Below are 9,951 nucleotides of genomic sequence, written 5' to 3'. Positions count from 1 at the left end.
TCTGTGTGTCTGTCTCTCTGTGTGTGTGTCTGTGTGTGTGTCTGTGTGTGTGTCTGTGTGTGTGTCTGTGTGTGAGTGTGTCTGTGTGTGTCTGTCTGTCTGTGTGTGTGTGTCTGTCTCTCTGTCTCTCTCTCTCTCTCTCTCTCTCTCTCTCTCTCTCTCTCTCTCTCTCTAGTACACTTGTACCAGACCCCGATTGTCTATATTAAACTGTTAAAGTCAAGCATAATTATTTCTTAAAATACAAATAAATAAATAATCCCCTGAAATGGTGGTCATCTGCACCACAAGTTTTTTTTTTTTAATCAAGCCATTTATAGTAATTTTGGATACATACACTATTAGCTGTGATATTTTATTCCACAAATGTTTAAAATGTGATTTTCAGTCATAGTTGGGTAAAAGTAGTAGTAGTAAATTTATATAATGGTATACAAAAATACAACACATTTTTGTAGTTCCATTTGATCAGAAGAGAGAAATGTCAAATTTGCCATCACTCCTTCAGCCGTTGCATTAGAAACACTCATACAGTGTTAACTAGTTTTCTGTAATTTAATGCCATGGTAATAAAATACAAAGTATAGTGTTATAAAACATACATAATAGTGTTTTTTTTAAATTATAGATTTAAATGATAGATATAAATATGGAAACTCATCATCAGTCTGTGAAAAGTGTTCATACTGTACATTATTTGAGATAGAATGATATAAATGTTCATGGCTTTCAGAATAAAATATAATAAAAAGTAATTATCTTGTTGGATATTGTTAGTAAACAAATTAAACTAGTGAAATTGTGGAAAGTCTTTTTAAGAGATGGCAAACGTGGCCATGGTTGAAGAAACATTCATTTTATCTAAAGCATCTTAAAATGTAATGTACAGTATGCTACATCTTGCCACTAAGTGTTTTCCCTGGGAATCCCAAGACCTTGGCTTGTTAGCGCTATACTCAACCATTTTGAGCTACAGGAACTGAGCTAAACTCAGCTGCAAACCCCCCCCCCCCCCAGTTGTGACATGATGTTCCTTTGAAGCTGATGCAAATATCATATCTGTATTGAATCTTGTTGGTATCCAGGAAATGTGTGTAAATCCCTTGCAGCGCAAACGTTACACTGGTATTACATGTTTCTGTTTTGTTGATATTTTAAATCCTGAATAATTTCCAGCAGAGAGGTGTTCTGAAGCAGATTCTGACTCATCCTGCCCAAGCTTTGATGTTTTACCCATCTTTTCCTCACTGTGGGTTTTCAAAGCCTCACATCCACTTCTTCTTTGAATATCTGTCCTCTGTGGATAGTTTCGCTGTGAACACCTGTTTGAAGAGTTGAAACAAGCATTCTTTATTAGCCTCATATTTGAGTGAAAGGTTTAGCATTAAACATCTCAGCAGCAGATTCAGATCGCAAGGAGATTGTGTTCTTCCAAAAATAGCTGAAGGGCAAGGGACTATTTAAAACGTGAGGACTAGTTCACCCAAAAATGAAAATTCTGCAGGCATTTCCTCACCCTGATGTTGTCCCAAACCTGCATGGCTTTCTTCTTTCCATGAGACACACATTATGAATGTGAAGAATAGCCTGCCAGTCTTTTCTATGTAATGAAAGTGAATGTGTTATAGAAGTGAATGCATCAAAGTATCATAAAAGTGATCCAATTAATAATTAGAAACAAAGTGAACATACAGTATATGAGAGGGATAGAAGTTAATGGAGGTGGAGGGAGGTTGTTCGGGTCTTGCTAAACAACATTTCTTGTTTTATTTTTGAACTCATTCCAGCAAGGGGTTCAGAGTCTTTTCCAATCATAATACAGCATGACTGACGTGTTAAAAACCAGGCGTTTGAAATCAACAGTTGCCGTGTTCTCTCAGACCCCTCACCTCCTGTGTCATTCTGTGCCTCTGTCTTGACTGTTGTTTTGATCCCTGTCTGGCAGACCCCCCATGCTGAGGGATCACTGCGGTGTGGTGGTGTCAGAGTGTGTATGTGTGTAAACTGAAGGACGTGGATCCTTGCCAGCATATTTCATCCATGCCCCATATCGTCCAGATCCAGCTGAAGGCAGGGAGGCTTTGTCCCCCAGCCCCACCATCTGCCATAGGCCTCCCGTTCCTTTAACCCTCCCTACAGACACCACCACTGCTAACCTCCACCCTAGTGTGCCTGATTATGCTAAAGCTAAACATACTCAAGTAAAGGTGAGAGGAATAACCGTAATCTATCACGGTATGAGTAATTTTATGTCACGGTTGCAGTAAAGGGTGTTTCTATTTTTTTTATGATGTGTAATAGTCAAATGATATTTAAACAAATTTGTTCAAATTAAAAGTGAAATATTGTTTGTGTGTATTTTGGATACAAATGCTAAGTTTGAGTACTTTTATATCATGATAGCTGTATTGTGGTGCTTCTTCAGATTTTCATGTTGTGTTTATGTTGTGGCATAACTTTTGAACATAATATATATATTTTTTAATAATGCGTCATTTCTAATTAGTCAAATTGTGTTTAAAAACCAATTTGTTCAAATTCAAAGTGTGAAAGTATTGTTTAATTTTGTGTACACACAAATTATTCAAAATATTTAGAAATGTTGTTGTGACGTTGGAAAGTAAGGTAAATATCACTTATGAACAGAATATTTGAGAATATGTGTCATTTCTAATTAACCAAATGATATTTAAACAGAAATTTGTTCAAAAATTAACCATGGTTTTAGTAAAAGTGTAGCAACCATGATTTTTGGTGTATTGATTACCATTTGTATAACCACATTTTTACTACAAATACCATGGTTTGTGTAGTAATTCGTGTTTACCATGATTTAACTATAGTAACCATGTTTTTTTGTTTTATTTGTAGTAAAACCATGGTTAATTTTCATAAGGGAAGATAATAGATTGTGTATATTTGAGATACATTGAATGCTAGCTAAGAAATTAGCTTTAGCATAACAAAGGAATCAGTCATTTTACTCCAAAAATGTCATTAAACTTTCTGTCAAAACAGTAGCACAAAATATTTTTTTTATGATCTGATCATTTCTATTTCCAATGTTCAAACAAATTTGTTAAAATTGAAAGTTATTTTTTTATTGTATGTATTTAGGAGACAGCCAGTTTGCTCTAATGTTAATAAATACAACATATAATTTGAGATGTGGTGACAATGAGACTACGAAGTTTCTAAAATAATGCAAAGCAGTACTGTAGTATAAACAGTGTGGCGTCATATATACTGTCATAACTTCCACTATATGCTCAAATACAGGAGCCCTGGTGCATTCTGGGAACTGATTATGGGCTTTTATTGCGCTAGGTGAAGTCTTTTGAAGTTTCTTAGTGTCTGGTGATGAACCATGAACAGGAAGGTTACAAGTCTATCTTTAAACAAAAACGATTCCTCCAGGTTACTTTTTTTATATATAATATTTTGTCTTTTCCATTTGCCTCCAGACATGTTTTGATCGTTCTCATTGTCCGCATCACGTGGCTGGCATTAATCATGGAAATTCAGAGGGTTGTCTCTACTGCGGAATCCTCCGGAACTAAAGCTGAGATACAGCAGTCACATTCATCATTCTTTTATCTGAATCACGGTTTGCGCCGAGTTTCAGTGTCAAAGCTGTCAGGAATCCCTAATCAGCTAGATAAGGATCAGCGGGACTGAGTCTTTCCTTGGCTTTCATCTGCAGACAGGCTGCATGTGACTAATATCAGGTTAGTCAGGATGAGCTGACTAAGTCATATGTGTTCGCCAAGCTGCAACTGGCCTAAACACACTCAACACAATGACATGCACAGTAACTATAAATCATGACACAACCATTGCTGTCAAACCTCAGAGGAGAGGAAGTTTTTCCAGGTTAAACTCCTCGCTATCACAATGTTTCTTTTTGGGCTTTTATTGAAATAAATGGAATTCAAAGGGAGACAGGACAAATGAGACCAAAACACAATTAAACGCACAACTTGAGCACAAGAGCTCAACATGTCTGGAGCTTCAAGACAAATGTACAGAAATAGCTAGTGGATTTTGTCACTGTACTGAATATCTACATATAGGTAATTTGTGGCAGTTTTTCCCATTTTAATGGCAAAAAGTGTTCACCAAGTTTACATTTATTTGATCAAAACACAATAAAACAGTAATATTGTGAAATATTATTACAATAAAAATATATATTTTAATATATTTTTAAAAATACATTTTATTGATGAATAAAAAAAACATTTTAAATTGTGTTTTATTAATATGGTTAACATGCTGGTTTGGGACTCAAGAAACATTTATTATTATTGTACTGCTTAATATTTTGTGTAAACCTTGATGCATTTGTTTTCAGGATTCTTCAATAATAATAATAAATGGTTTGTAACATTTTATATATATATATATATTCACATGAAGCGCTCACGACTTCATAAGTGGGAAATAGGATGTTTCCGATGGCATGTGAAAGCAGCAGAGAAGCGCTCTCGCTCATCACAGTGGAGTGCATCGTTTTGTTAACTTTGTGGTTTATTATTTTGAGTCGTTTGGGACACGGTAACACACGGCCCTCTCAAAATATATTGCTTTATAGATCTATCACTTTTGCCACTCAGAAATGTTCACGCAATCATGCTGCATGTATCAGACGTTCCGCGCTCCAACACTGCATGCGTACTGCGCCCGAGCCCAACTGAACCGCGCTCTGGCCCACCTCTTCCAACCGAGCCAGGGACGGCTAAATGAACCGGGCTTTGGGGGTCAAACGTGCTCGGGCACAATTGCCTAGTGTGATACACCCTTATTCACCCACATCCCGCACACACGAGTCTACCCGCCCATCAGGTGTTGTCCCGCGCCGCGCCGCACTGTGCTGCATTGAGTCCCATGATAGTGCAGGTCTCTACTCGGAAAGTACCTGTTATAATGTTATGATCAAGGCTCTGGACTCTGAGCATAATTCGTTTTTTCTATAACAAGCTATAACATATTTTCTACATAACCAGTCTTAAGTTGCATGGGTATATTTGTAGCAATAGCCAAAAGTAAAGATCATGTTCCATGAAGATATTTTGTAAATTCCCTACGTAAATATATCAAAACTTCATTTTTGATTAGTAATATGCATTGCTAAGGACTTCATTTGGACAACTTTAAAGGCGATTTTCTCAATATTTAGATTTTTTTGCACCCTCAGATTCCAGATATTCTCGGCCAAATATTGGAAATATTCAATTTTCATACATAAATGGAAAGCTTATTTATTCAGCTTTCAGATGATGTATAAATCTAAATTTTGAAAAATGTACACTTAAGACTGGTTTTGTGGTCCAGGGTTACACACACATACAGTATACAGTGGGGCAAAAAAGTATTTAGTCAGCCACCAATTGTGCAAGTTCTCCCACTTAAAAAGATGAGAGAGGCCTGTAATTTTCATCATAGGTATACCTCAACTATGAGAGACAAAATGACAAAAAAAATCCAGAAAATCACATTGTAGGATGACCTCTGTCATTGCCAACAAAGTGTATATAACAAAGTATTGAGATGAAATTTTGTTATTGACCAAATACTTATTTTCGACCATAATTTGCAAATAAATTCTTTAAAAATCCTACAATGTGATTTTCTGGATTTTTTTTTCTCATTTTGTCTCTCATAGTTGAGGTATACCTATGATGAAAATTACAGGCCTCTCTCATCTTTTTAAGTGGGAGAACTTGCACAATTGGTGGCTGACTAAATACTTTTTTTCCCCACTGTATATTACTATTGCACTATTGCAACTATTGCAAGTACACTTTAAATATCTTGCATTTTAAGACTGATATTATGCAGAGATCTTGCAATCCTTATTAATAGTGAAATTAAAACACATTGTAGGCATAATATTAAGAAATGTGCAATAAATAAAGTTTCATTATAATTTTATATCAGTAAATCTTAAGTGATATGTCAACAAATATGTTAATGGATTTGAAGTATATGAAGTATATTTGAAGTATATGAAATAAAGGTATTTTAAATAAATTATGGCATAGGTGTTTTATTTATGTATTTTATTTAACTAGGGTTCACTGTCACTTTTTTATAAATTTAATGTATACTTGCTGAAAATTTTATTTATTCAAAAAAATAAAATCTTACTGACCTCAGACTTGTGAATGGTAGTGTATATATTTATATTTTTTACATATGGTGTTTTTTTTAAATAAAAATAATTATAAATATTTATTATTTAAAAAAAAACTGTTCTGTTGCTAAAGGAGGCTCAGATCTCACTGTGTTAAAAATTACAATTAAGGAATGTCGATAGTGTTGTTTTTTTCCACATGATAGATTTTGATTTTGCTCCCTGCTGAAGTTGAAGTATTGCACATCTCTGATGCAATCTCATCCAGTTGCCTGAGATGCAGAGAGAGAGAAAGACTGAGGTGAAGTCACCTCTATACCTAATTAGTCTACCGTACTGCTGTATTGGCATGTCCAGCTTTGATTAAATAATTACCTAAACGCTATAAACTGCTCTGATTAAGTCATAATCCTGAGTGAGCTGTTACAGGAGTGGTCACTATGAATATATCATGCTGGATGATGAGCTCATTGTCTGAGGCTCAGAGAGTCTCCTGCCATGGCTGACTGTATTTCAGAGATGACTTTTCTCTTTTTTATGTAGTGTTTTATATCTGTCGCTCTCTCTCTCCCGGTTCATTCTTTCTCCCTCTCTTTCTCCCTCTCTTTCTCTCTCAGCAGCACCTGTCACTAAGGTCATACATACATTCATCGTGTATACTGAGCGCGCTCCCAATGACCCCCTGACAGGTACGAGCGGGAGCTTGGCAGGAGAACGGAAGAATCCAGAGCAGCATTGTATCTCGGGTGATGTGCCCTCTCCACTGGTACCTGTCTGCTCCCACACATTCCAAAGAGCACGATACATCTTTCTCAGAAAGGAGTAATTTTCTCCTCAGGAAGTAAGGTGTGTCTGGAGAGCGAGCTGTCTCTGGCTGGGAAGGAACAGGGAGCAATAGGTCAGGGGGCATTGAGACAAGGTGGACAATATATCATTGAGAAGAGAAGTTATATTCAAATGTGTCCTGTTTAGGGGTCAGCGGATATGGGCTTTACAATGGTCAATGACGGAACTTTAATTACAGGCTGTAGACCAATATTTATTATACAATTTAGTTCATGCAAATGAGATAAATTGCTAAAATGAAATAATTGTGTATTTGCACAATGCTTAAAATGTATTCTTTTTAAACATTATTTTAATTAATTATTGTTTATAATTGTTTAAATTATAGTTTATAGTTATATAACTTTTACACAGTAACTGAAATCAAATTTAACACGTTACATTTTTTACGCAACATTTAAAATCTAAATATAATAAAATATAACATAAAGCTTGTACTTTACTAAAATAAACAAACTAAATTAAAGAATACCAAATTGTTTATGATTCACAAACAATGTCACCTCTGTATTTAAAAAAAATATATATATAATAATAATAAATAAACGTAAAAAAAAAAAAGTTGCAAAAATTAGGAAAACCCAAACCTGGAACCAATAACATCAGAATAAGGCATCTACTCCATCCACTTTGTTTTCCCTGTCCTAAAAATCAAAAATTAAATGAATGTATTTATATTATCGCCAATGGCCTGTCTATCACTAATCCATAGTGTTTAAAAACTAAGCTTTTTGAAGGGGAAATCCTCCCTCAAATCAAAGTAACACATTGTACTATAACTGATGAGATTCCATCAGATCTGTGTTAAAAGCTTTTGGCAATCTTTATGAACTCTCAGAGAGCTGCCAGGCATATAATTAAAATCATTTCTATAAAAGTCAATTAGGGCTCTTACCCGCTCATTGTTAAAAGCAGGCTTGTGGCACGGCCTCCAGAGATAAATGGATTGGAGGGAGTCGGACACTCAGTTGGGTTTGGGGTGACGGGATCGGAGGTAGTCATTCATCACTCACCATCTTACATGGAAGTTGTGACAGGCAGAGGTCAAGCCAATATGGCAGCAGTGTGCAAGATGGATGCCTTTAATTTGGGTAATGAAGAGTTAACTATCTTGGGGAAAGTAGTGATGGCATTAAATAGGAAAGCTGTCGGCATCAAAGAAAGTCTTATTTAATTCCTCTCGTTTAATGGAAGACATCGAGAACACAATCTGTGATTGACAACGCAGCCCCCAGACATAATTCCCCACAGACACATCACTTAGACTCTATCCCTTGTTAATCTCAAATATAATGAATTGCAAAAGTAAGGTTAAACTGCCAATGTGAATTCATTATCACTAATAGATTAGTTCATAGATGATTTACAGTGTATGGGGATGGGATTTCATTAACATGGAATCGCTTTGATTTAGCTGGGATTTTGCTGGCCTTTTCTGGACCATCAATCTCACCGCAGTGGTCATTGTCCCTCTTTGGGTGACCTCTACACTTTATTACTCGGCTGAGAGATGAATATTGCCAGTGGCTGATGACCCGCTAGTGAAACAGAATGATTATTGTGTTTTTCATTGCAAGTACAAGACTCCACTTATCTGTTCTGGTGGAATAATAGGAAAAGAGAGCTGTCTGTCAAATGTATCCTTGACCCTGTGAGTTCTTACGACTGACTTTATGGCTATACCTTCAGCAAAGATAACCTCGGCTGTAGCCCTAATAATCGCCGAACAAAGAAATTTTAATAGCCTCACCTACAGAAAAGAATTTAAATATTATTTTAGGTGAATGCATATAATCCTGTCGTGTCCTCTGAGATCTTTCTTTGTAAGTTTTGATGGATGGAACTCCAGGAGAAGTCATTATAAGGAAATGTTGGCTATGTGTTCCTTATTTCTGACAAGCAAGTTATGTCTAGATGATTTTAATGTTTGACTTTACTTTTATCGCTCTACTTTTAGGTCAGAGCTTTTAATGGCTTTGACTTTGTTTGCTTTTTGTTTAAACGATCAAAGTTGTGGCTGCATGAGGAGGCTAATGCTCTCCTAACAAAAATAGCTAAGTGTCGTCCTTGTCCCTTGAGAAGGTTGTAGGAGTGGTAGACAGATATAATTAAACTGAAAATTGTGCTCTGATGGTTTAAGTCTAACATTAAAGTCATAAATCTAGATCAATATCTCAAAATGATGAGAAACAAATTGAGCTTGCTTCTAAAGATCTTTCAGCGACTTTCAAAGTCAACACATACAGTGCTTTTCAAAGCTGTAATTATTTTTTAAATTTGTAGGGCACCTTTCACAAATAGGGTATAAAACAGGATCTGAAACTAATTCATTTATTTTCTTTTTCAACAAATAGTCAATGGAACAAGACATTTAACCTGTAGAAACTGTTGATTGATAACCATCAGCTATATTATATGAGCTGTTTCTGTTTATTTTACATGAGGTTTTCAGTTTTTGGAACCTTGTTGCAGAAATTTGAAACTTAAAACCTAATTTTTGTGGTTTTATTATTTTACAGTGGGTACGGAAAGTATTCAGACCCCCTTAAATTTTTCACTCTTTGTTATATTGCAGCCATTTGCTAAAATCATTTAAGTTCAATTTTTTTCCTCATTAATGTACACACAGCACCCCATATTGACAGAAAAACACAGAATTGTTGACATTTTTGCAGATTTATTAAAAAAGAAAAACTGAAATATCACATGGTCCTAAGTATTCAGACCCTTTGCTCAGTATTTAGTAGAAGCACCCTTTTGATCTAATACAGCCATGAGTCTTTTTGGGAAAGGTGCAACAAGTTTTTCACACCTGGATTTGGGGATCCTCTGCCATTCCTCCTTGCAGATCCTCTCCAGTTCTGTCAGGTTGGATGGTAAACGTTGGTGGACAGCCATTCTTAGGTCTCTCCAGAGATGCTCAATTGGGTTTAAGTCAGGGCTCTGGCTGGGCCATTCAAGAACAATCA

The sequence above is a fragment of the Sinocyclocheilus grahami genome, unplaced genomic scaffold (assembly GCF_001515645.1).
Source record: "Sinocyclocheilus grahami isolate Dianchi unplaced genomic scaffold, SAMN03320097.WGS_v1.1 scaffold189.1, whole genome shotgun sequence".
NCBI classification, from domain to species: Eukaryota; Metazoa; Chordata; class Actinopteri; order Cypriniformes; family Cyprinidae; genus Sinocyclocheilus; species Sinocyclocheilus grahami.
The sequence above is the reverse complement of the archived record's forward strand: the minus strand, read 5'-3'. Positions refer to the sequence as shown.